We start from the raw sequence: 27794 nt of genomic DNA, 5'->3' as shown, positions 1-27794 counted from the left end.
GTTCACCAAACTAACACCAGGAATGGGCGGGTTGATTAGACAAATTGAGCTTATATCTGCTGGAGTTTGGCAGAGCGGGAGGCGACTTGATTGAAACCTTTACGGTCCTGAGGGGTGGCAACAGGGCGGATGTGGAGAGGATGTTTCCTCTTGTGGGAGAATCTAGAACTAGGGGCGTGGGGCGGCACGGTAGCATATTGCAGTAGTTAGCACTGTTGCATCACAGCGCCAGAGACCCAGGTTCGATTCCCAGCTTGGGTCACTGTCTGTGTGGAGTCTGCACGTTCTCCCCGTGTCTGCGTGGGTTTCCTCCGGGTGCTCCGGTTTCCACCCACAAGTCCCGAAAGACGTGCTTGTTAGGTGAATTGGACATTCTGAATTCTCCGTCAGTGTACCCGAACAGGCGCCGGAATGTGGCGACTAGGGGTTTTTCACAGTAACTTCACTGCCGTGTTAAGGTAAGCCTACTTGTGACAATAAAGATTATAAAATAAAAATAGCAGGTGACTGTTTAAGAATAAGGGCTCACTCAGTTAAGACGGAGTTGGGGGAGATTTGTTTTTACTCTCAGAGGGGGGGTGAGTGTCCGGAATTCACTTGCTCAAACGGCAGTGGAAGCAGAGTGTCACACGCCGCATGCGCGATCGGCAGGCAGAACCCGCAGCGGCCGTGAGCCTTGGTCCCGCCTGGAAGTCATTAAAAGTCGCGGTATGAGGCGCATCGCGGTCGAATTGGCGGAGCAGGTCGGGTGGGTGCGGACATGTCACAACGGCCGCCCACTGCGAACCTCCACAGGCCGCCGAAGAATGCAGCAGGCGGGAGGGGAGCGCGGCCCATTTCCCAGATGGGCCGTCCGTCAGAGACAGCCAGCAGGCAGACAAACTCTTGTCCATTGGGGGTGGGGAGAAGGGCGGATTCTAAAGTGGGAGGGGCTGGAAGGCGCAGTCGAGAGACCGGGGCAGCCTTTCAGGACAGCGCCCCCACCTGCACAGAGCAGGTCCTGCTGGCGAGCTGAGCACCCTCGCGCCGGACAGCTGTCCGGCCACAGGAAAGGCAAAGTGCCGATGAATAGTGGGACGATTCGCTGCCGAGACGCACCCTGGCAAACGCGACCAGGTGCGGACTTTAACTTTTGTCCGAGCTGGATAGATTCTTGATTAACAAGGGGGGGGGGGGTGTAAGTTTATCGGGGATGGTCAGGAATGTGGGGTTGAATTTCCAATCAGGGTCAGCGGTGATCTGACTGAATGGGGGAGCAGACTCGAGGGGCCGAGCGGCCTGACACCTGCTCCTAATTGGTCCGTTCCCGCGTCAATCCATGCGTCAGCCGCACGTTTCCTCTTCGCATCCCTCTGCGTCTGGGGGGGGGTGGGGGGGTCACGTCGCTGCATCTTTCCTGCCCGGGCCTCGAGCCTCCCACTCCTCCCTCCTTCCTGGCTGTCCCACCTCGATCACCCGCCTCGTCATGTTTCCTCTCTCCCTCCCGCGACGGATGACCGCGCTGTTTCGATCGCCCCTCGGCCACGCAGACTTCACCGACCCCCCCCCCACCCCACCCACTCCCGACATGCCGGTCACCGATGTTGTCCTTTCCCGTTACTCCAAGCGTCCCTTCTCCGCGTCCCGTTGGGTGGATTGGCCGCACGGAATCACCCCTTTGGGCATTCAAAAAGGCTTTGGTGAGATTTGGGGGCGTGGGCCGTGTGCTCTTTCCGAGGGTCGGTGCCGTCTCAATGGGCCGAATGGCCCTCCCCCTTCTGCATTTGGAGTTCTACGATCCAGCCGCCCACCTTGGTGTGGCCCCGGGTTTCTGCACTCTACGAGTTTAAGAGCCGCGATTTAATAAAACCCTGGTTAGACCACACTTGGGATATTGTGTCCAGTTCTGGTCGCCTCATTATAGGAAGGATGTGGATGCTTTGGGGAGGGTGCAGAGGAGATTTACCAGGATGCTGCCTGGACTGGAGGGCATGTCTTATGAAGAAAGATTGAGGGAGCTAGGGCTTTTCTCACTGGAGCGAAGAAGGCAGAGAGGTGACTTGATAGAGGTGTACAAGGTGATGAGGGGCATGGATAGAGTGGATAGCCAGAGACTTTTCCCCAGGGCGGAAATGGCTGTCACGAGGGGACATAATTTTAAGGTGATTGGAGGAAGGTATAGGGGAGATGTCAGAGGTTCTTTACACAGAGAGTGGTGGGTGTGTGGAATGCACTGCCAGCAGAGGTGGTGGAGTCAGAGTCATTACGGACATTTAAGTGACTCTTGGACAGACACATGGACAGCAGTAAATTGAAGGGGTGGAGGTTAGGTTGATCTTAGATTAGGACAAGTGGTCGTGGGTCGAAGGGCCTGTACTGTGCTGTGTTCTATAACAAGGCCAGTCTCACAAACCCTTTGGAGATCCTCCTTCTAAGTTTCAGCTAATACGCAGTTTAATTTGCATTTGCATTTGCTTCCCCGGTCTACCGACCCACCCGGGTACTCAAAATTACTTACTTCCCCCCCCACTAGGTGCATAATCCGAGTCAAATCGGTGTCAATGACAAACAAATTGAAACTGTGCAGTAATTTTTTGTTTAATGTTTCTTGCTTTGAGATTTTAAGGAATCCAACAAAGATTAAGATTGAAGAACAAGTCAGCCGCACGTCATGGAGACGGGTCCTGGGCTGAATTAGCAGGTTAACACTGGGGTTTGAAACCTCGACCAGGAGAGCGTCCTTTCTCTACAATATTTGGCGACGTTACACACACACATACACGCACACGCGTGCACACAGGAGGAAAACATTGAACGCACAAATTTTCAGCGGAACCAGAAAAAGGTAGTGCGGGTGCCAACTGCAAAAGTTTAGAATTCACACTGAAATGTCAACGTTGTAGGAAAGGTTGTGGCCAAATGGAGCGTTCCTGTTTCGCTTTTGTAGTCTTTAAACATGGGAACAAACACAATTTTGAAGTTCCAACGGCAAAACGAAGGCACAACATTGCAAGAAACGCGGATATTCGTTCAGGTGCCAGGCGGTAGCGGATTGAAGACCACGTTCATCAGGCAGAAGGTTCGATAGGTTGTGCTGACCAAGATGACGGGGCTGGGGGCCGGGGGGGCTCCATGTGGCTTCAGCGTCCCGACGCCTGCCTGGATTCTCCCTCCCGCTGACTAGCTGGTGGTTTCGGCTGTCCTCAGGTGAGTACAATTGGGTTGGGCGAGGGTGTGGAATTTTTTTTTTTACCCGCGACGGTCCTCTCAACGGGCCTGGTGACAAAACTGTCTCGGATCGCGCGGGGAATAGGCCATTTTTCGGTGACGCCGGGGCCGGCGATCTTAATGTCATTCGCCAGGCGGGAGCTGCGCCCCCAAAATCGGGCGGGGTGTGGCTTTTGCCAACCCGCCCAACGGGGAGCGAGGCGGGGCCTGTGAACAAAAAACACGGCATGCCAAGTTTCGTGTTTCTCTGGGAGCGCAGAAGGAAATCAGTGGGTCAAACCTGCCACCCGCATTTAAAATGGACGATGCGGTTCAAACCTCTCAAATAGTTCCGAGGCAACTGGGGATGGGTGATAAAAAGCTCCTTTGCACTCACATGCTGAGAACACATTTGTTTAAAACTTTGAATGTCCCAATTCCGCAGGTAGGTGGCCAGGGGAGGGGGGAATATCCCAACGTATCTAATATTAGCACGCTGCAGTAACACCAGCAAACAACGGCAGATCGCACAACGTGGGGCTGGTTTCTCTTTTTCTTGGCAGGACAGAGGGCTTTATCCCGCCCCCCCCAAAAAAAAGAGAATGTCCATAAAGGTTTATCATTAACAGTTTTCTTTACCCTCTCTCAATGCTTGCTGTTTTCTCCGGGATCTCTACTGAAATCGGGAGTGGGAAATCGGGCGAACCTCGCCACTGGGAGTAGAAAGGGAGCTCTTATTTCGTCGGGCGTTTCTCGATCGGCTGGTTTCCAGTTCAGTAACACGATGCCCGGGGGCTTGCTTCTGGCGCAAAAAAATTAAATGGGGCGGGTGACGGCGGAGGCGGGGGGGGGGATAACGTCTGCGAGGCGCCCGTTCAGCACACCGGTCGTTCCGGTCCTCACAGGCGGCACAGGGCCCAGCCGCAAACCACTGCGAAGATGCCCGTCAGAAGCGATGGCCCCATTCCGGAGGTGGCGTTGCACAAGTCTGTCGCGCAGCAGAGCGTCCTGAACTCCACCACGACTCCACTAATCTCTTTCGAATAGGTCAGGCTACATAAAGAAGAAGTAATGCACCCTTTTAAGTAAAAGGTATGTTTGGCTGGGAAAACAAAAGTAGAAGGTGACCGAAATTAAATTGATTGACTGGCACTTTTTGTTAGCTCAACACACTCGAGAGGCACAGCACCACCACCAGCGCCGCCGCCCACCAGGCAAATCTATCCGGGGGGCAATTTATCACGGCCAATCCACCTAACCGGCACATCGTTGGGTTGTGGGGGGGGGGGGGGCGTGAAACCCACGCAGACACGGGGAGAATGTGCAAACTCCACACGGACGGTGATCCAGGGCCGGGATCCGAATTGGATGAATATTCGAGCAGTAGCAATGCGCGTGGGGTTCGGGGGGGGGGGGGGGGGGGGGGGGGGAAGAAAGGCAGGGGAACGGTACTGAGTCACGATGCTCGTTTGGTGAGCCGGTGAAGACACGCCGGGCCGAATGGCCTCCTTCTGCACCGTGACAATTCTGCGGTGAGGAGGCAGATTTTCTAATGGGTTCACTGTGACATGTTTTGGGGGTGGGGAAGGATAGAGTGAATAGGAAGTGTGTCTCATCTGCATAGAAACGGCCGCATAAGGTACAGGCCATTCAGCCGCAGCTGAGGTTTCTCTCACTCTGACCGACACTCTGGCCCATTGGGATCTCTTCTACCACACCCATTCCTTAAATGTGTCGGTGCGATCTGCTTCAATAGTTCCACATCCTCCCAACCTCTGTGTCATAGGAACCCTACAGTGCAGAAGGAGGCCATTCGGCCCATTGCTTCTGCACGGAACCCTTGGAAAGAGCACCCTATCCAAGCCCACTTCCCCACCATATCCGAATAATCTCTTAACCTAACCTACACATCGCTGGACACAGAGGGGCAATTTTAGCACGGCCAATCCACCTAACTGGCACATCGTTGGACTGTGGGAGGAAACCGGAGCACCTGGAGTAAACCCACGCAGACACGGGGAGAACGACGCAAGTGGTTAGCATGGTCGCCGAGGTCCCAGGTTCGATCCAGCTCTGGGTCACTGTCCGTGTGGAGTTTGCACATTCTCCCCGTGTCTGCGTGGGTTTCGCCCCCACAACCCAAAGATGTGCCGTGTAGGTGGATTGAACATGCTAAATTGCCCCTTAAATGGAAAAAATGAATTGGGTACTCAAAATTATTTATTTTTTTTAAACACGGGGGAACGGAACGTGCCAAGTCCACATAGACAGCCACCCAAGGACGGAATTGAACCCTGGTCCCTGGCGCTGTGAGGCACCAGTGCTAACCGCTGTGCCACCGTTCTGCCCTCTTGGATCTATTAGAAATTCCTCCTAAATTCTTGGCTTGATCTGTCAGTCTCTGTCTTATCTTCACGTCTCCTTGATCTGGGTTCAGTCGCAATGCGGAAGCAATTTATATCCATCCACCTCAGCGAGCCCTTTTAAAAAAAATAAATTTAGAGTACCCAATTAATTTTTTCCAATTAAGGGGCAATTTAGCGCGGCCAATCCACCTACCCTGCACATCTTTTGGGTTGTGGGGGCGAAACCCACACAAGCACGGGGAGAATGTGCAAACTCCGCACGGACAGTGACCCAGAGCCGGGATCGAACCTGGGACCTTGGCGCCGTCAGGCAGCAGGGCTAACCCACTGCGCCACCGTGCTGACTTCGAACCCTTTCTTGCTGCCCCTGTCCAACCTGTCCCAATCTTTTCCAACTAGTTATGGGGAGGCGGCGGCGGCGTAGTGGTATTGTCACTGGACTGGGAAAGCAAGAGACCCAGAGTGAGGTTCTGGGGAGCCCGGTTCGAATCCCGGCTCTGAAGGTGGTGAAATTTTATTTCAGTAAAAACCTGGAATTAGAAGTCTAACGATGACCATGAAACCAGAGCCGATTGTCGTTAAAAATCCAGCTGGTTCACTAATGTCCTTTAGGGAAGGAAATCTGCCGTCCTTACCCGGTCTGGCCGAGATGTGACTCCAGACCCACAGCGATGTGGTCGACTCTTAACCGCCCTCTCGAGGACAATGAAATGAAATGAAAATGGCTTATTGTCACAGGTAGGCTTCAATGAAGTTACTGTGAAAAGCCCCTAGTTGCCACATTCCGGCGCCTGTTCGAGGAGGCTGTTACGGGAATTGAACCGTGCTGCTGGCCTGCCTTGGTCTGCTTTCAAAGCCAGCGAATTAGCCCTGTGCTAAACCGCCCTTAGGGATGGGCAGTAAATGCAGGCACAGCCTGCGACGCCTAAATCCCGTGAACGAATCAAAAAAACGTTCACGGGCTTTGGTATTTTGGTATTATATGTCGGGGGGAGGAACGGCTTCTCAACTCGGCTGAACCTCATTTTCACATTCTTGACCATCTCTGTTTTAGAGTCAGAGAATCATACAGCACAGGAAAGGCCCTACAGCCCATCGAGCCTGAGCCGGCCGAATACAACCGCCTGTCTGTTCTAATCCCATTTCCCAGCACTTGGCCCATCGCCCTGGCATCGCACGCGAACATCTAAATGCTTCTGAAATGTTCTGAGGGTCTCTGCCTCCACCACTCTCTGGGTTCCTCAAATCCCCTCGAAACCTCCTGCCCCTCACCTTAAATCTACGTCCCCTGGTCATTGACTCCCTCCGCCAAGGGGAAATGTTCCACATTGTTCACGAATACAGTTCAGCCAAACCTCTTCATAGATCATAGAGTGCAGAAGGAGGCCACTCGGCCCATCGAGTCTGCACCGACCCACTTAAGCCCTATCCCCGTAACCCAATAATCTCTCCTAACCTTTTTTGGTCACTAAGGGCAATTTATCATGGCCAATCCACCTTGCCTGCACGTCTTTGGACTGTGGGAGGAAACCGGAGCACCCGGAGGAAACCCACGCAGACACGGGGAGAACGTGCAGACTCCGCACAGACAGTGACCCGAGCCGGGAATCGAACCTGGGACCCTGGAGCTGTGAAGTCACAGTGCTATCCACTTGTGCTACCGTGTTGCACTAAGATAATGATGATGATAATCACTTATTGTCACGAGTAGGCTTCAATGAAGTTACTGTGAAAAGCCCCTTGTCGCCACATTCCGGCTCCTGTTCAGGGAGGCTGGTACGGGAATCGAACCCGCGCTGCTGCCTTGTTCTGCATTACAAGCCAGCTGTTTAGCCCGCTGTGCTAAACCAGCCCACTATGCTAAATAGGTCTCTCTCTTAGCCTCGCATTCGCTCAGCATTTGAGACGCTGGTTTCTGGAACTCATTTTGGATTGAATTCCGATTATATCACTGAGATCAGGCTAGCGTCCAGCTCTGGAAGAAGGGTCCACCTTCTCAGCCCGTGGCCTGAGAAACAAGTGAACGGGGTCAGAGACGGATTGCTTCAGCGAGGAGTGGGTGATCCGAGTCTTGTAATGTTGCACAGCCCTGCTGCAGGATGAATCGCAGTGTCTCTGGGCGCGCCGTGACAATGATGATCTGATGCATCAACACGCAGGCAGCCATTGCCTCCCCCCCACCCCCCGACTCCACCCAGCACATTCACTGGTCCCGAAGCCATGGTTCTGCACACCGTACACAACATCCGGGGGGGGCGGCCTGATTCCCAGTGGGGCGAAGATTCACCTCCGGGCATGGAAGCACGGCGAAATCGTTTGCACCTTCATGAGGGCACGCGGTCGCCTTCTCTGACCTACATTGGCTCCAGCCTGCCGACAGATTTGCTCATTTTTCAACCCCCTCTGTAACCCCCGGCCTTCCCTCGCCCCTCTCTGTCTCTGTAGCCTCGGACGGAGGTCTCTGCACTCCCTTCGATTCTGGCCTCTTCGCCCCACCGTTTGTAGCCATGCTCGCCCGCAGCTGTTTAAAGGCCTAAGCTCTGGACTTCCTCTCTGAAGCTGATCTCGCTTTTCCTCTCGCCCCCTCCTTTTAAAAAAAAATTTAGCGCACCCAATTATTTCCCCCCCCCCCCCCCAATTAAGGGGCAATTTAGCGTGGCCAATCCACCTACCCTGCACATCTTTTGGGTTGTGGGGGTGAGACCCACGCAGACACGGGGAGAATGTGCAAACTCCACACGGACAGTGACCCAGAGCCGGGATTCGAACCCGGGTCCTCAGCTCCGCAGTCCCGGCGCTGACCACTGCGCCACATGCAGCCCCTTCTCGCCCCTCCTTTAAGAGCCTCTCTCAGACCTTTCCCTTTGTCCAAGGTTTTGCTCATTTGCCTTGATATCTAATGTGGCTCGGTGTCAGATTTTGTTTGATAATAGCGCCTGTCAGAGGAGCTTAAAGGTGCTATAGAAATGCAGCTGATCTATCCTTGGCAACATTTTTTTGCTTCCGCCTCCTTCCATCAATGAATGAAGAGTTCGAACTCGATGCTGGACTTTTCTTCCAATTCCGTCACACTCGTACCGATCTTTTCCGTCAAGCGACATTCCCTTTTCTCTGTGCGCCAGAGATCCTTCATCGCCGGATGGACTCACTTTGGAGCATCCGCGATGCTGAGGACGTCGTGGATAGCACGTTTAGCGAGTTGGTCACACCGCAGGTGAAAGGTACTGAGGGAGATAGAAAATGGGTGACCAAAAGACAGAGCAAGAGTAGGGAGGCAGTGATGGTGTCCTCTGCGGTCATCTCCCTGCAAAACAGATTTACCGCTTTGGATACTGTTGAGGGAGATGGCTCACCAGGGGAAGGCAAAAGCAGCCAGGTTCATGGCACCGTGGCTGGCTCCGCTGTGCAGCTGGGCAGGAAGAAGAATGGCAGGGCTATAGTGATAGGGGACTCAATTATAAGGGGAATAGACAGGCGGTTCTGCGGACGCAATCGAGAATCCAGGATGGTATGTTGCCCCCCTGGTGCAAGGGTCAAGGATGTCTCGGAGTGGCTGCAGGACATTCTGGGGTGGGGGGGGGGGGTGAACAGCCAGCTGTCATGATGCACATAGGCACCAACGATTATAGGTAAAAAACGGGATGAGGTCCTACAAGCTGAATTCAGGGAGTTAGGAGTTAAACTAAAAAGTAGGACCTCAAAGGTAGTAATCTCAGGATTGCTACCAGTGCCACGAGCTAGTCTGAGTAGGAATGTCAGGATAGATAAGATGAATGCGTGGCTCGAGAGATGGTGCAAGAGGGAGGGATTCAAATTCCTGGGGCATTAGGACTGGTTCTGGAGGAGGTGGGACCAGTACAAACCGGACGGTCCTGGGCAGGACTGGAACCGATGTCCTAGGCGGGGGGGGGAGTGGTTTGTAGAGCTGTTGGGGAGAGTTTAAACTAATGTGGCAGGGGGATGGGAACCGATGCAGGAAGTTGGAAGGTAGTAAAACAGGGACAGAAACAAAAGGCAGTAAGGGGGAAAGTGTAAGGCAGAGAAGCCAGAGTCAAAAATCAAAAAGGGCGACAGTACAAGGTACAGTGACTGAGGGGAGCTCAGTGAATAGGACCAGTAATACTAAAAGGAATAAAACAGGAAGTGAAAACATTAATGGTAAGCGATGGGGCAGGTTGTTACATGAAGATATGGGTTCAACGACAAGGAAAATTAGGAGAAAGGTTAAGAGGAAATACAACTTAGGAGAGGTTAATGATCGAGATGTTAAGATTCAGAACAGAGGTAAAAAAGCCAACATAAGTGTACTTTACCTGAATGCTCGTAGTATTCGGAATAAGGTAAATGAGTTGATGGCGCAAATCATCGTGAATGACTATGATTTAGTGGCCATTACTGAAACATGGTTAAAGGATGGTCACGACTGGGAGTTAAATATCCGAGGGTATCAAACTATTCGGAAGGACAGAGTGGATGGTAAGGGAGGTGGTGTAGCTCTGTTATTTAAGGATGACATCCGGGCAACAGTAAGGGATGACATCGGTGCTATGGAGGATAAGGTTGAATCCATTTGGGTGGAAATCAGGAATAGTAAGGTGAAAAAATCACTTGATAGGAGTAGTCTACAGGCCACCAAATTGTAACATTATGGTGGGGCAGGCAATAAACAAAGAAATAACTGATGCATGTAGAAATGGTACACCAGTTATCATGGGGGATTTTAATCTACATGTCGATTGGTTTAACCAGGTCGGTCAAGGCAGCCTTGAGGAGGTGTTTATAGAATGTATCCGCGATAGTTTCCTAGAACAGTATGTAATGGAACCTACGAGGGAACAAGCGGTCCTAGATCTGGTCCTGTGTAATGAGACAGGATTGATTCAGGATCTCATAGTTAGGGATCCTCTCGGAAGGAGCGATCACAATATGGTGGAATTTAAAATACAGATGGAGGGTGAGAAGGTAAAATCAAGCACTAGTGTTTTGTGCTTAAACAAAGGAGATTACAATGGAATGAGAGAAGAACTAGCTAAGGTAGACTGGGAGCAAAGACTTTATGGTGAAACAGTTGAGGAACAGTGGAGAACCTTCCAAGCGATTTTTCACAGTGCTCAGCAAAGGTTTATACCAACAAAAAGGAAGGACGGTAGAAAGAGGGAAAATCGACCGTGGATATCTAAGGAAATAAGGGAGAGTATCAAATTGAAGGAAAAAGCATACAAAGTAGCAAAGATTAGTGGGAGACTAGAGGACTGGGAAAACTTTAGGGGGCAACAGAAAGCTACTAAAAAAGCTATAAAGAAGAGTAAGATCGATTATGAGAGTAAACTTGCTCAGAATATAAAAACAGATAGTAAAAGTTTCTACAAATATATAAAACAAAAAAGAGTGGCTAAGGTAAATATTGGTCCTTTAGAGGATGAGAAGGGAGATTTAATAATGGGAGATGAGGAAATGGCTGAGGAACTGAACAGGTTTTTTGGGTCGGTCTTCACAGTGGAAGACACAAATAACATGCCAGTGACTGATGGAAATGAGGCTATGACAGGTGAGGACCTAGAAATGAAAAATGAAATGAAAATCGCTTATTGTCACAAGTAGGCTTCAAATGAAGTTACTGTGAAAAACCCCTAGTCGCCACATTCCGGCGCCTGTTTGGGGAGGCTGATACGGGGCTGAGAGGATTGTTATCACCAAGGGGGTAGTGATGGGCAAGCTAATGGGGCTAAAGGTAGACAAGTCTCCTGGCCCTGATGGAATGAATCCCAGAGTGCTAAAAGAGATGGCTAGGGAAATTGCAAATGCACTGGTGATAATTTATCAAAATTCACTAGACTCTGGGGTGGTCCCGGCGGATTGGAAATTAGCAAACGTGACACCACTGTTTAAAAAAGGAGGTAGGCAGAAAGCGGGTAATTATAGGCCAGTGAGCTTAACTTCGGTAGTAGGGAAGATGCTGGAATCTATCATCAAGGAAGAAATAGCGAGGCATCTGGATGGAAATTGTCCCATTGGGCAGATGCAGCATGGGTTCATAAAGGGCAGGTCGTGCCTAACTAATTTAGTGGAATTTTTTGAGGACATTACCAGTGCGGTAGATAACGGGGAGCCAATGGATGTGGTATATCTGGATTTCCAGAAAGCTTTTGACAAGGTGCCACACAAAAGGTTGCTGCATAAACTAAAGATGCATGGCATTGAGGGTAAAGTAGTAGCACGGATAGCGGATTGGTTAATTAATAGAAAGCAAAGAGTGGGGATTAATGGGTGTTTCTCTGGTTGGCAATCAGTCGCTAGTGGTGCCCCTCAGGGATCAGTGTTGGGCCCACAACTGTTCACAATTTACATAGGTGATTTGGAGTTGGGGACCAAGGGCAATGTGTCCAAGTTTGCAGACAACACTAAGATAAGTGGTAAAGCAAAAAGTGCAGTATATACTGGAAGTCTGCAGAGGGATTTGGATAGGCTAAGTGAATGGGCTAGGGTCTGGCAGATGGAATACAATGTTGACAAATGTGAGGTTATCCATTTTGGTAGGAATAACAGCAAAAGGGATTATTATTTAAATGATAAAGTATTAAAACATGCTGCTGTGCAGAGAGACCTGGGTGTGCTAGTGCATAAGTCGCAAAAAGTTGGTTTACAGGTGCAACAGGAGATTAAGAAGGCAAATGGAATTTTGTCCTTTTTTGCTAGAGGGATGGAGTTTAAGACTAGGGAGGTTATGCTGCAATTGTATACGGTGTTAGTGAGGCCACACCTGGAGTATTGTGTTCAGTTTTGGTCTCCTTACTTGAGAAAGGACGTACTGGCACTGGAGGGTGTGCAGAGGAGATTCACTAGGTTAATCCCAGAGCTGAAGGGGTTGGATTACGAGGAGAGGTTAAGTAGACTGGGACTGTACTCGTTGGAATTTAGAAGGATGAGGGGGGATCTTATAGAAACATATAAAATTATGAAGGGAATAGATAGGATAGATGCGGGCAGGTTGTTTCCACTGGTGGGTGAAAGCAGAACTAGGGGGCATAGCCTCAAAATAAGGGGAAGTAGATTTAGGACTGAGTTTAGGAGGAACTTCTTCACCCAAAGGGTTGTGAATCTATGGAATTCCTTGCCCAGTGAAGCAGTCGAGGCTCCTTCATTAAATGTTTTTAAGATAAAGATAGATAGTTTTTTGAAGAATAAAGGGATTAAGGGTTATGGTGTTCGGGCCGGAAAGTGGAGCTGAGTCCACAAAAGATCAGCCATGATCTCATTGAATGGTGGAGCAGGCTCGAGGGGCCAGGTGGCCTACTCCTGCTCCTAGTTCTTATGTTCTTAATCTCTGGTCCTGCTGTGGACCAGAAGGTCCAGCAGCCTGGGAGGGGGTCGCAAGCGGGAGTCTGTGCTGCGGGGACCCAACCTGCAGGGGAAAACAGCCGAATGATCTGCTCTGCCAGGATGAGTCGGCCTTCTGCTCACTCCAAACTCAACACTCTCCGAGTGGAACCAAAGCCCGCTCCTCTGGGATCTCTCACACGCTACCAGCGGAGGGGATATCAGCACTGAACGTCTCACGTACACTTCAACATCTTTATCATCATCTCATTTATCATCCTGCGCTGAGGCTATCTTCAGCCCTTCCAGGGGAGGGCTCAGCACACACAAGCAGGCACGCATCCTTCCCAACCTCTCCTCCGCCCCCCCAAGCTGAAAGCCCCTCAGGCAGTCAGCAGGCTGCGGATGTTGGGAAAGCACCTCGATGCAGCGGTAGGAAGAGAGGAACTAAGAGCCACCGAGAGCGCAATAGTGGCACGGATGTCCAGTTGCTGTGTACGTCACGCACCTCTGCAAACACATGTTGAGTTTGTGATAATGGTCTCATCGTGTGAATGCCTCCTGCCTGTGAATCTATGTGCCCGCTTATCTCGAGGGTGACCCAAGCTCCCAACTCCCTGAATGTCTCCCTGCGTGTGTCTCAGATGCGCATGACGCTTAGCATGTTAATCACTCGTCCCTTGTATCATGTAAGGGAGATGCGCGAAGTCATGTGCCGAAAGCGACTGCACATTGAGGTTTGATCCCTTAAGTGATGGCCTCAAGAAGGGGGAAGGTTGACGTCCACATGGAGTTATCCACAGTGATAATAATAATCTTTATCATCACAAGTCGGCTTACATTAACACTGCAATTGTCATGTGAGAGTACCTTTCAGAAATAGGTGTTTGTAAAACTAGCTGTAGTGGATGTACCTTTAAGAAATGGGTGTTTATCAGTGATGTCAGAGTGTGGGTGGAGCTGGGCTGTCTGTCTGCTTTTACCTTCGTTTTGGGCTGTCTGCTACAGGGTGTGTTTTAGTTTAGTTTTAGTTTTGGAGAAGCTGCAGTCACAGCAAGATGTGTAGGAATCGCTGCAAGCTGAAGAATGTTAATTTGGTGATTCCAAAGTGGTAACTGCTCTCAGCGGAGAAGTTAAACCTGATGTCTTTCTGTAAATAGGGTTCTTTTTCTCTTATGGATGTTGCAAGGAAAGATTAAGAGTTATTTATAGAGTACTGTATTCTTTGGGGATTTATCGGTGTTGATAGTTGTTAAGATGTTTCCTGTGGGGTTATAAAGTGTTAACTGGTTTCATAAATAAACATTGTTTTAATTTAAAAGTGCTTTAGCTCTCTGTTGCACCACACCTGCAGAGTGGGCCCGTGTGCTCCCCATAACCACAATCTAGTAAATGTTGTGGGTCAGGTGAGCTCCATGATACACTTTGGGTTTCTCTAAGTCCTGGCCCATAACACAATGAAGTTACTGTGAAAATCCCCTAGTCGCCACATTCCGGCGCCTGTTCAGGTACACGGAGGGAAAATTCAGAATGTCCGATTCACCTAACAAGCACGTCTTTCGGGACTTGTGGGAGGAAACCGGAGCACCCGGAGGAAACCCACGCAGAGACGGGGAGAACGTGCAGACTCCGCACAGACAGTGACCCAAGCCGGGAATTGAACTTGTGACCCTGGCGCTGTGAAGCAACAGTGCTAACCACAGTGCCGCTCTTAGGTTCAGGGGGAAGGGCAGGAATGATTCCAAGATGGCGCTGGAGGGTGGCGTCTAGGGCAGTTGAGATCTCTCCCACAGACCCTCTTCCTACATCTTTTATAACCGTACTAACCTTTTAAAACTTAATTCTAACACGAACACTATCTCTAACCTTTCTCTTTTATGTTGACTCAACTCAGCTCTTCACACATCTTGTCCTAGTAGTACTACACTCGTGTATGCTTCATCCGATGCCTGTGTCTATGTATTTACATTGTGAATCTATCGCATGTCCGATGTTTTTCATTTATGGAACGATCTGTCTGGACAGTGCACAGAACAATACTTTTCACTTGTATCTCGGTATCATAGAATTTTAGAATTTACAGTGCAGAAGGAGGCCATTCGGACCATCGAGTCTGCACCTGCTCTTGGAAAGAGCACCCCACTTAAGCCCATACCTCCACCCTATCCCGCAACCCCACCCAGCCTAAGGGCAATTTAGCATGTCCAATCCACCTAACCTGCCCATCTTGGGACTGTGGGAGGAAACCGGAGCACCCGGAGGAAACCCACGCACACACGGTGAGAACGTGCAGACTCCGCACAGACAGTGACCCAGCCGGGAATCGAACCCGGGACCCTGGAGCTGTGAAGGAACTGTGCTAACCACTGTGCTGCCCATGAGATGGGAAGGTGCGCAGCTGGGAAGGGTGCGGCGCCTGCTGAGTTCTCCACAGTGAGGGCCGAAGATGCTGTCCGCACAGGACGATAAATGAGATGGCGGCGACGTTAAAGTGTACGTGAGACATTCAGGGCTGATGCCACCTCCGCCCACAGCGCGCGAGGGATCCCACTGGAGCGTAAGCCTTTGACTGCCTGATTGTGTTACAAGAGCGCGAGCTTGCAGTGTGCAGAAGGTTAACTTACCCTTGGCGGAGCTGAGTACCTCATTCAACCTCTTCCTGCAATGCAGGGCATGGTCTTGCGTCCCAACAGCACCGACCTCAGTTGCGTGCTCCTCCCAAGCTCAGTTGCGTGCTCCTCCCAAGCTCAGTTGCGTGCTCCTCCCAGGCTGCTGGACCTCCTGATTCCAGCACCAGGGGAGAGGACATCAGGTGATGGCAGGGAGGACAAATGTGATTTCGAGGGTAATCCACCGATGCACAATTGATGAGGCTCCAAATATACAGTCAGGTGAGAGAACCTGCCCCAGCACCACTTATCCCGTGTCCAAATACAGCAAGACCTGGACAATATCCAGGCTTGGGCTGACAAGTTACATTCACGCCGCAAAAGTGCCAGGCAATGATCATCTTCAATGAGGGAGGATCTAACCATTGCTCCTTGACATTCACTGGCATTACCATCGCTGAATCCCCCACAATCAACATCCTGGGGGTTACCATTGATCAGAAACTGAACTGGACCCAGCCACGTTAATACTGTGGCTACCAGGGCAGGTCAGAGGCTGGGAATCATACAGCGAGTAACTCCCCCACCGACTCCCCAAATCCTGTCCACCATCTACAATGCACAAGTCAGGAGTGTGATGGAACACTCTCCACTTGCCTGGATGAGCTCAGCTCCAACACTCAGGAAGCTCCACACCATCCAGGACAGAGCAGCCCCGCTTGATTGGCGTCCCTTCCACAAACATTCACTCCCTCCCCCTCCGATGGACAGTGCCAGCCGTGTGCTCCATCGACAAGGTTCACTGCGGGAACTCACCGAGGTTCCTCAGGCAGCACCTTCCAAACCCACGACCGCCACCATCTAGAAGGACAACAGCAGCAGTTACCTGGGATCACCCCCACCTGGTGGTTCCCCTCCAAGTCACTCCCCATCCTGACTGGGAAATATATCGGCCGTTCCTTCAGTGTCGCCAAATCCTGGAGCTCCCTCCCGAACAGCACGGTGGGTGCGCCTACACCTCTGGGACTGCAGCGGCTTCAAGAAGGCAGCTCAGCACCACCTTGTCAAGGGGTAATTAGGGACGGGCAACAAATGCTGGTCTAGTGGGTGAGGACGGACATCCCTTACATTATTAAGAAACAAGAAATTGAGCTGCTTTCCCACCTGTATTACTTACGTGAAAGGCCAATCCGTTTGAAGCATTTTTCATTGCTGTCACAATCGATCTTTTCCTGTGTGTTGTCTAAAAATGTTATCCCTTTGCTGTAACATTGCAGAGCTGAAGCTGTTCATGGGGGAAGAGAGAAGATACGTGTGTGAACTTGATGACCAAGACTGTAAGACACCCAGCTATTAAATTCTTTGTGATAAAACTTTGTACTCGTGGAACCAGTTTACTGAGCTCGTGGAGCTAGATTCAGTGGAGGGACCCGTTGGCAGCGAGTCGCGGTCACGATATTTACCTTCGGGCAGCACAGTTTAGCACTGTTGCTTCACAGCTCCAGGGTCCCGGGTTCGATTCCCAGTCTCGGGTCACTGTCTGTGCGGAGTCTGCACGTTTTCCCCGTGCCTGCGCGGGTTTCCTCCGGGTGCTCCGGTTTCCTCCCACAAGTCCAAAGATGTGCAGGTTAGGTGGATTGGCCGTGATAAATTGCCCCTTAGTGTCCACAAAGGTGAGGTGGGGTTACTGTGATAGGGTGGAGCTGTGGGGCTTAAGTGGGGTGTTCTTTCCAAGGGCCAGTGCAGACTCGATGGGCCGAATGGCCTCCTTCTGCACTGTGAATTCTATGATTATGAGGGGCATGGAAAGGTTGGACAGGGAGCAGCTGTTCTCCTCAGTTGAAGGGTCAGTCACAAGGGGAGGGGTGGGAGGTTTAGGGGGGATGTGAGGAAAAACATTTTTACCCAGAGGGTCTGGAGTGCACTGCCTGGTAGAGGCGGGTTTGGTCACATCCTTTAGAAAGTACCTGGACGAGGACTTGGCACGTCATAACATTCAGCACTGCATTTTCCGTGATTCTGCGACTTTTGAACAGAGGCTGAAACCGCGCGAGGCGAGCCTGGAGACTGAGAAGAGCACGAGAGGATCACGGGAAGGTGGCAGGGCCTCTGGGGAAGCTTGTGATGTGTGTGACTTGCAAGATGGGAGGCCTGGGATCGACGAGACATCCGGGGCAGTCGTATCTGCAAGAAATGCCAGGGGTTGGCAGTCCTTGAACAACCTGATTGGGATGAGTGACTCCCTTCACTGTGCACCACAGGCGAGGGAGAGAGGTTTGTGGAGCAGCTGTACCAGAGGGTGGTCACTCCGCATCGTGATGGGAAAGTGTAGGGATGGGCAGGACATTGGGTGACTACTCGTCAAAAGGAAAAGAGGCAGCAGGTCCCGAAAGCTCAGGGCGCCTTGGGGCTGTCCAACAGGTATGAAATTTTAAACGCCTATGAAGCCAGCAACGACTGAGTCAAAGAACAAGGAAAAAGTACAGCACAGTAACAGGCCCTTCGGCCCTCCAAGCCTGCGCCGACCATGCTGCCCGTCTAAACTAAAATCTTACAAAGAGCACCCTACTGAAGCCCACCTATCTACCCTATCCCCGTAACCCAGCAGCCCCCACTTAACCTTTTTGGACACTAAGGGCAATTTATCACGGCCAATCCACCCAACCCGCACATCTTTGGACTGTGGGAGGAAACCGGAGCACCCGGAGGAAACCCACGCACACACGGGGAGAACGTGCGGACTCCGCACAGACGGTGGCCCAGGGGGGAATCGAACCTGGGACCCTGGAGCTGTGAAGCCACAGTGCTAACCACAATGCTACCGTGCTGCCCCGCAATAGAAAATAGGAACAGAATTAGAGAATTAGGTTGGACAAAAGAGAAAACAGCAAGGCACCTTCTTCACAAAACGTAACGAAATGGCCCCAATTAGTTCTTACCTATAACAAAATAGGAAAAGAAGGCACCTGCGAATAATAGAAGTTGCTTCATTTTTAGGCGAGGGGATATTACGTGCTTGTTGAATGTCGTATTCCGGTTTCCAAGTCAAACCTGAAAAATATTTTAATCATGAAGAGCACAGAATTAGGAGTGTGTCGATCGAGTGCTCTATTATTTTCCAGATGGGACATTTACGATCACTGTGAAACATGTCGCGGGACTTGCAAGAAAAGCTTTGCAATGTTTACGTTGCATCCATCCTTCAGTTCAAACCACTGGACAAGTATATAAATTGGGGGCTTTTCACGTCCAATTTAAACGTGTCACACACTGCAAAAGAAAGGATCGGAGAGCACGATGGGGCTGGGGACTCGACAGGCAAGAAATGCTTCAGTAAAAGCTTTTCACGGGAGCTCAAACAAATGCTGTGAACACTGAGGTCGCACACCCGTTTCCTGGCCTAAGTGAAAGGCTTTTGCTCAGAGGATTTGCTTTGCAAGCAACTCTCCAATACTTTGGGAGTAACTCCGACTACCCCGAGCGTTCATGAGGAGGCTTCTGAGCCGGAGGCTCTGGGTTTGAGACCCGCCCACCGGACCTCAAGGCCAAGGTGGGTGCGTTCGTAACGCGACCAAACAGGTTGGGCAGCAACGCGTAAAGTCCTTCCAACCGGCCAATGACAGGCAATAAGATTGGGAGGGATGACTAGTTCGCCAAGCAGGGCGTGGAGTGGTGCCCCCTCGAGTTATAAACCCCGAGTGACACACAAGCTTGCCACCCCCACATTGATTCTGTCCACACCTCCCGCTGCCTCAGGAAGGCAGACAGCATTATCAGAGACCCCTCCCACCCAGGCATTGCCTTCTTCCAGGCGCTTCCATCACGCAGAAGGTACAGAAATCTGAAGACCCGCACATCCAGACATAGGAACAGCTTCTTCCCCACAGCTACTAGACTCCTCAACGACTCCCCCTCGGACTATCTTTTCCCTGTAAGGACACTATTCACGACGCCCTATGCTGCTCTTGCTCATGTATTTGCTTTGTTTGGCCCCTTGTTCCGCACTGTAACCAATCACTGTTTGCCGATGTACCATTTGTCAATGTTCTCTTCTTTGTCTACTGTGTACGTACCCTTGGCCGCAGAAAAACACTTTTCACTGTACTCCTTGACAATAAATCAAATCAACTCGCAGGCCTCGTGAAGGAAGGCACCCCGTCAAGTGCAGCAGGCGGGTATGCAAGGGCAAGGACATAAGAAGTCGGAGCAGGAGTAGGCTATCTGGCCCTTCGAGCCTGCTCCGCCATTCAATGAGATCTTTTCTGGACTCAGCTCCACTTTCCGGCCCGAACACCATAACCCTTAATCCCTTTATTCTTCAAAAAATTATCTATCTTTATCTTAAAAACATTTAATGAAGGAGCCTCAACTGCCTCACTGGGCAAGGAATTCCATAGATTCACAACCCTTTGAGTGAAGACGTTCCTCCTAAACTCAGTTCTTAATCTACTTCCCCTTATTTTGAGGCTATGCCCCTGAGTTCTGCTTTCACCTGCGAGTGGAAACAACCTGCCCGCATCTATCCTATCTATTCCCTTCATAATCTTATATGTTTCTATAAGATCCCCCCTCATCCTTCTAAATTCCAACGAGTACAATCCCAGTCTGCTCAATCTCTCCTCGTAATCCAACCCCTTCAGCTCTTGGATTAACCTAGTGAATCTCCTCTGCACACCCTCCAGTGCCAGTACGTCCTTTCTCAAGTAAGGAGACCAAAACTGAACACAATACCCGCGGTGTGGCCTCACTAACACCCTATACAATTGCAGCACAACCTCCCTAGTCTTAACCTCCATCCCTCTAGCAATGAAGGACAAAACTCCATTCGCCTTCTTAATCACCTGTTGCACCTGTAAACCAACCTTTTGCGACTCATGCACGAGCACACCCAGGTCTCTCTGCACAGCAGCATGTTTTAATATTTTATGATTTAAATAATAATCCCTTTTGCTGTTATTATAATCCCTTTTGCTGTTATTCCCTTCGATCAATATCTTGGCCTTTGGTTCGTTCCAGTGATCCGCTGCCAAAATATACTTGCTGAATCTTTCAACCTGCTGCTACGAGGTGCATCTCACAGCTGCCCATCCCCCTTTCCTCCAGGGCTGTCACTCCATCGTTGTTCAGCTGGTTTTCAACCACCAAAAGATCATCACACACGCATGATTCCCAGGCAGCTGCCAAGATGCGTTCATTTCACGTCAGTCCGGTCTCCCCGAGGTAGTCACCTCCAAGAAGAGGGAGACGAGGGTGACCCACCAAAGACAGGGCTGCGGCATCTGTGAGCAATGCGAACACTAATGTGCAGGGAAAGTCCAACAAAATCCATTTTAATAATAATCATCTGTATTGTCACAAGTAGGCTTACATTATCACAGCAATGAAGTTACTGTGAAAAGCCCCTAGTCGCCACACTCCGGCGCCTGTTCGGGTCCACAGGGGGAGAATTCAGAATGTCCAATTCACCTAACAAGCACGTCTTTCGGGACTTTCGGGACCGGAGCGCCTGGAGGAAACCCACGCAGACACGGGGAGAACGTGCAGACTCCGCACAGACAGTGACCCCAGCCGGGGATCGAACCTGGGACCCTGAGGCTGTGAAGCAGCAGTGCTAACCACTGTGCCACCGTGCCGCCCTAATAAAGCAAGGGATCTGAAAATGTGATTTAGGGAGGGCTTGCACCAGTCAGGGTACCCAAACGCTAATGGCCTGCTGTCCCCCTGCGCAACGCTGTGAAAGAAAGAGACCTGGGGCTCTGTGAGATAAAGGAGACGAGTGCTCCTGCTCTTCAGAGGAAGAGGAGCAGCAGGTGGAGCCTGGTGGAGCCGCCAGGGTGCCTGAACCAGTTGAAGGGAGGCACTGCAGGAATCTGACACACACAAATTCTGAACCGCTAGGTTCTCCTAGCCCCCAGAACAAAGGAGGCCCGCAACCCACCCAACCCATTCCTCACAACGTACAGGCAGCAGGCAAAGAATGGGCAAGGCGGGATCATGAAGCAGTGAACGAAACTTTGTGGTGCACAAGGTTGAAACAGAAATATGGCACTGTTACACGAGTAAACACCTAAACTATATGCACACTTTGGCTTTTATTTCCCCCCCCCACTCCATCGGCATGGTACGGCCATTATAGTGTCAGCAAAGGTAGAGGAACACGGTGTCCTTGTTCCGACTGCTGGGAAGCACTTGACCAATGTTGTGTGGGGGGTCCCAGTAAAGGCTGCCTCACCTGTACCTGTGCAGAGGAAAGCCCGGGGGATGGATAGCAGGCAGCATGCGGGGCTCCGACTGAGGGGCCCGAAGGGGCTAGAAACTGAATAGCTTTTGCTGATCCCAACTTCTATCTTGCCATTCTCTCTGCGCTGAGAAACGTGGCCGCCCTGGAGGCTCTACGCCCCCGATGATGATTCCTCCACTCCCCAGCGAGTCTCTGGGGGTGGTTCCCCTCCACTGCGATGACCCGATTGATTCAGAACCTCTTTAAGGGGCTGGTTTAGCACAGTGGGCTGAGCAGCTGGCTTGTAATGCAGAACAAAGCCAGCGGCGCGGGTTCAATTCCTGTACCGGCCTCCCCGAACAGGCGCCGGAATGTGGCGACTAGGGGCTTTTCACAGCAACTTCACTGAAGCCGACTTGTGACAAAACGTTATTATATCCGAATTTCTACGCAAGCTCCCCACCTCCTACCTGCCTGAGAAGCTGCCCAAAGCCGCGGGCCCGCCACCTGGGTCTTGAGCCTCAGGAAACCCACCCGCCGTCTCGAAGCGGACGTGGGGGCCTGTTAAATCTTCCCGAAGAATGGGCCGGGGTTGACCCGAAACGGTCCGACTCCTGGGACCGTTCCGTCGGCACTAGCTTCCTGTGCTCGTGGGGGGAGAGCCAAACTAGAAGGCCCCATCAAGGTGAGGCGGGTCGCCAAGAAATCCAACAGATTTGGAAGACACCTTCATCCAAAGAGTGGTGAGTAACCCGCGATCGGGGGGAGCGGCTGAAGCAGCCGGAATGAATGTATTTGAGGGGGCACGACGCAGCGTATGAGAGAGGCGGGAGGAACAGGTTACTCTGATAGAGTTAGATGTCGAAAGGTGTGAAGAGGCTCAAGAGGAGCGTAAAGGCCGGTTTGTCTTGGTTGGGAAGAATGGCCGTTTTTTTGTGCGGTATATCCTACCTGTGAATCTTGGACGGATCCTCACTCCATTTTGCTGCTGTCTTCTCCGTCAACAACCTCCAAATCTCGGCACGTGTCTGGCGTTGACGTGCCGTGCACATCTGAGCCGGAGGGCGGCCGACTGGAGTCCCAGTGATAGTGAGGCCTCGAGGGTGCGCGGCCTTCTCCCGAGGGTGGGAGGATAAAGACACGGATTGGAGTTGAGAAGCTCAAGTCATCACAGTGTAGGCTGCTCGTTTCTCACTGGCCGCTGCCATCGAGCCAAAATGAGTCAGCACTGTACACCGGGGTGGCCGTGTAACTCCTCATTTTGTCGCCAGGCAGCCGGGCTCCTTCTCCAATGGCCAGGCACGCCGAGATTCAGCTGATCGCCTCCTCCGCGACCTCTGGGGTGGCCATACTCCAGGGGACTGGAGGGCCCCGCCGCAAATTCCCTGCCTCTCCCTGGTATTGCGTGCTCTCGTAGACAGAACGCAGGGAATGTGTTGGGGAAGGGCAGCATTTGTCAAGGGTCGCTGTGAGAGATAGGTAGGACTTGCTTGAGCACCATGATTAATGTCAGTGCATGATCAACTGGGTATATGAGTGGCACGGTGGCACAGTGGTTAGCACTGTTGCTTCACAGCGCCAGGGACCCGGGTTCGATTCCCGGCTCGGGTCACTGTCTGTGCGGAGTCTGCACGTTCTCCCCGTGTCTACGCGGGTTTCCTCCGGGTGCTCCGGTTTCCTCCCACAAGTCCCGAAAGACGTGCTGTTAGGTGAATCGGACATTCTGAATTCTCCCTCCGTGACCCGAACAGGCGCCGGAATGTGGCGACTAGGGGCTTTTCACAGTAACGTCATTGCAGTGTTAATGTAAGCCTACTTGTGACGACGCTAATAAAGATTATTATGAGGAGATGCGTGGGGATTGGATGTACCGGCAAGGTGTGTGGGTGTGAGTGGGGTGCAGAAGGCAAGGGAAGGCAAAGTCAGAGTGGTTGGGATGAGATGCACATCAGGATATCTGTGGATGCACTCATCTTTCCTGCCCTGATTAGCTCACCGAGTTTCCTGCAGGAATACATTGAGGAGTGGAGGACCATACTGCATCTGTAGACCTCCCCTGCCACTTCGAATCACACCTGCACGTTTTCGGAAGCCGGTTTCTCCCTGTGGTCCTGACTGCGGGGCCTCACAGCCGTCCTGTCCAGAGAAACATCACTGAAGCATGGGTCTGTCTTGCCTCATCGCGTCTCCAAAACTGTGGCTTCTGCCTTCGTCTGTAGACTTCTACCCAATGCTTCAAGTCAGATCCTGACGTGGCTTCTCTAGGTACTTCAGCTGAAACAAACTGCCGCAGGTTGTCTTCAACGCTCCCGCTAAGTTACATGGGAGTCCTTGTTCACGATTCTCTTAAGGTTAACGTGCAGGTTCAGCCGGCAGGTAGGAAAGCAAATGCAATGTTAGCATTCATGTCGAGAGGGCGAGAATACAAGAGCAGGGATGTACTTCTGAGGCTGCACAAGGCTCTGGTCAGACCCCATTTGGAGTATTGTGAGCAGTTTTGGGCCCCGTATCTAAGGAAGGATGTGCTGGCCTTGGAAAGGGTCCAGAGGAGGCTCACAAGAATGGTCCCTGGAATGAAGAGCTTGTCGTATGAGGATCGGCTGAGGACTCTGGGTCTGTACTCGCTGGAGTTTAGAAGGATGAGGGGGGATCTTATTGAAACTTACAGGATACTGCGAGGCCTGGATAGAGTGGACGTGGAGAGGATGTTTCCGCTTGTAGGAAAAACTAGAAGCAGAGGTCACCATCTCAGATTAAAGGGACGATCCTTTAAAACAGAGATGAGGAGGAATTGCTTCAGTCAGAGGGTGCTGAATCAGTGGAACTCTTTGCCGCAGAAGGCTGTGGAGGCCAAATCACTGAGTGTCTTTAAGGCAGAGATAGAGAGGTTCTTGATTAATAAGGGGATCAGGGGTTTTGGGAAGAAGGCAGAAGAAATGGGGCTGAGAAGAATATCAGCCATGATTGAACGGCAGAGCAGACTCGATGGGCCGAGTGGCCTAATTCTGCTTCTATGTCTGATGGTCACGTTGCAATCTGCAATGCCGAGACCAACCAAACATCCACAACCAATCTTCCCTTTAAAGAGTGTGGATGTACAGCAATCTGAAAGGGACATCGCAGCGCAACAAGGCTGAGCTGAGCACAGCGAGGCGATATTAGAGACAAAGTTAGTCACCTGCACACCCAATTCGCTCTAATTTGTCGAAAACCATTGAAGTGGATAAAAGCTAGTTACTGCGGACGCTGGAATCGGAAACAAAAACAGAAAGTACTGGGCAATCTAGTCAGACCTGACAGCATCTGTGGCGAGAGAAGGGAGCGAACGTTTCGAGTCTGGCTGACTCTTTGTCAAAGACTCTTTGCACAAACGAAGTGGGAGGGGGTGCGGGTGTTCTAAAGCCACTGACGGACGATTTTCTGAAACGTCCGGGTTCCTGAGGCTCTGCCAGGCTTCCCCACGGAGGGAAGGTCAGCACGTTAAAATCAGTTCCAAAGGTTCTGTCCGATGTGAATGAAAGCTAGCCTCCTGTAAACTATTTCTTTTTTTTTATAACTTTAGAGTACCCAATTAATTGTTTCCAATTAAGGGACAATTTAGCGCGGCCGATCCACCTACCCTGCACATCTTTTGGGTTGTGGGGGTGAGACCCACGCAGACACGGGGAGAATGTGCAAACTCCACACACGGACAGTGACCCAGGGCCGGGATCGAACCTGGGACTTCGGCGCCGTGAGGCAGCAGGGCTAAGCCACTGCGCCACCGTGTTGCCCTCTGTAAACTATTTCGACGAGGTATACCTCCTTCTTCCAACCAGCTCCTCATCCCTCACCCCCATCTCAGTGTGCTGCCTCAAAGCAATTTTGCTTTCCCGGCTATATCGGGGAGGGCAGGTGGTTTGATTTACACCCGAGAAACATCGCAAAGAGGTTACATTCACTTGCTGACATTCCATGCACTTCTGTTTGTAATCTCTGTGAACTACCGTGGACCACTTTTCTATCTTCTTATGAAATCTCAGGGTGCGCACGTCATTGGCAAGGCTGCTATTTATTGTCAATTCCTAGTTAGGTGGGTTCGAGGCTGCGTAAGTTGGATTTGATTTATTGTCACATGTACCGAAGTACAGCGAAAAGTATTTTTCTGCGGCCGAGGGAACGTACACAGCACGTATATAGTAGTCATGTGAGAGTACCTTTAAGAAATGGGTGTTTACTACTGCAGTGATGTCAGAGAGTGGGTGGAGCTGGGCTGTCTGTCAGCTTTTTACTTTCGTTTTTGAGCAGGCTGCAGGGTGTGTTTTAGTTTCGTTTTCAGTGTTGGAGCTGAAGCCAGACCAAGCAGGTGTACTGCTGTTCTCTCTGCCATCAAAAGACCATCTCTTGATCATTTGGTGAATTCAGAATTATAAATATTTTCAGTCGTGACTTTAACCTGATGTGTTTCTGATAAAGGTTTTGTTTTTAAGTCGTATGGATGTTAAAAAGGAAAGTTTAAAGGTTTACTTCGTGTTGTATTCTTTGGGGGTTGTATTTGAAGTGATGGTTGCTAAGGTGTTCACTGTATGTTTCAAAAAGGTTAACTTGAGTTCATAGAATAAACATTGTTTTGCTTTAAAAAAAAATACTTTTCCATTTCTGCTGCACCACACCTGTAGAGAGGGCCGTGTGCTCCCCATACCACAATCTATTAAAAGTTGTGGGTCAGGTTCTCTAAACCCTGGCCCATAACAGAGGAAAAAAGAATAATCGACAGAGAACATTGACAAATGGTACAGTGATTGGTTACAGTGCGGAACAAGGGACAAAGCAAATACATGAGTTGATAACCGCATTGGGATGGAACTGGAGTCATGTATAGGCTAGACCTATTAAAGGACATGGGACTTAGGAGCAGGAGGAGGCCATTCAGCCCCTCAAACCTGTTTTGTTCCCTACCGGACACGGGTGAACTGGTTGGGCTTGTTTTTTAAATAAATTTAGAGTATCCAATTCATTTTTTCCAAGGGGCAATTTAGTGGTGGCCAATCCACCTACCCTGCACATCTTTGGGTTCATCATAGAATTTACAGTGCAGAAGGAGGCTATTCGGCCCATCGAGTCTGCACCGGCTCTTGGAAAGAGCACCCTACCCAAGGTGCACACCTCCACACTATCCCCATAACTCAGTAACCCCACCCAACACTAAGGGCAATTTTGGACACTAAGGGCAATTTAGCAAGGCCAATCCACCTAACCTGCACATCTTTGGACTGTGGGAGGAAACCGGAGCACCCGGAGGAAACCCACGCAGACACGGGGAGAACGTGCAGACTCCGCACAGACAGTGACCCAAGCCGGGAATCGAACCTGGGACCCTGGAGCTGTGAAGCAACTGTGCTTTCCACTGTGCTACCGTGCCACCCAACATCAGCAGTGAGGTTGTGGGGGGTGAAACCCACGCAAACACGGGGAGAATGTGCAACCTCCACACAGACAGTGACCCAGAGCCAGTATCGAACCTGGGTCCTCGGCGCCGTGAGGCAGCAGTGCTAACCACTGTGCTGCTGTGCTGCCCGCTGGCTGGGTTTTTAATGATAGTCAGAAGCTAGCTTTTCCTTTTTAGGGTTTTTTTCCCCCAAAAAAGCTAAATTCAAATGTCTGGTGGGGCTTGATCTCACACTGTCTGGGTTACTAGTCCGGCAGTAACGTAACACACTGCATGTGAGAAGGCCCATGTCAATGCAAGTTTCTGTCAGGCTGGATGAACAACATGCATTTATATAGCTCCAAAAAACATCTCAAAGCAAGTCACAGCAACACTGTCAAATAAAATATCACACCGACCCTCAGGAGGAAATATCAGGACAGGCGATCAAGGAGGGGTCGAAGGGTTAGGTTTTAAGGCGCATCTCAAAGGAGGGCGGTAGAGGCAAAGAGGCTCGGAGAAGGAATTCCCAGTCTTGCGGCACGCACGGGAGCGGAATTAGCCGTCGGACGCAAGGGGGGCTTACGGAGAGACAGGGCAGGGACGGCTGGAAAGTGATGCTGGCATGGAGAAGTGTCTTTCCACCAACAGGTTGCGGAAGACACCGGCAGGATTCAGCAGGCCGGGCA

General features: G+C 51.0%; 1 long non-coding RNA gene across 2 annotated transcripts; it reads right to left on the bottom strand.

The window, feature by feature from the left end:
• Positions 1–2556: 2556 nt before the first annotated feature.
• Positions 2557–27794, bottom strand: LOC140389444 (uncharacterized). Of its 2 annotated transcripts, none has more exons than XR_011934398.1 (4): positions 27692–27794; positions 18418–18529; positions 16656–16763; positions 2557–4288 (listed from the first exon to the last, which is right to left on the bottom strand). It is a non-coding gene; the product is annotated as an uncharacterized lncRNA (long non-coding RNA). The 2 variants fall into 2 exon arrangements; XR_011934399.1 differs by lacking the exon at positions 27692–27794 and adding an exon at positions 27525–27681.

The sequence above is a fragment of the Scyliorhinus torazame genome, chromosome 14 (assembly GCF_047496885.1).
Source record: "Scyliorhinus torazame isolate Kashiwa2021f chromosome 14, sScyTor2.1, whole genome shotgun sequence".
Taxonomy (NCBI): domain Eukaryota; kingdom Metazoa; phylum Chordata; class Chondrichthyes; order Carcharhiniformes; family Scyliorhinidae; genus Scyliorhinus; species Scyliorhinus torazame.
The sequence above is the reverse complement of the archived record's forward strand: the minus strand, read 5'-3'. Positions and strand labels throughout refer to the sequence as shown.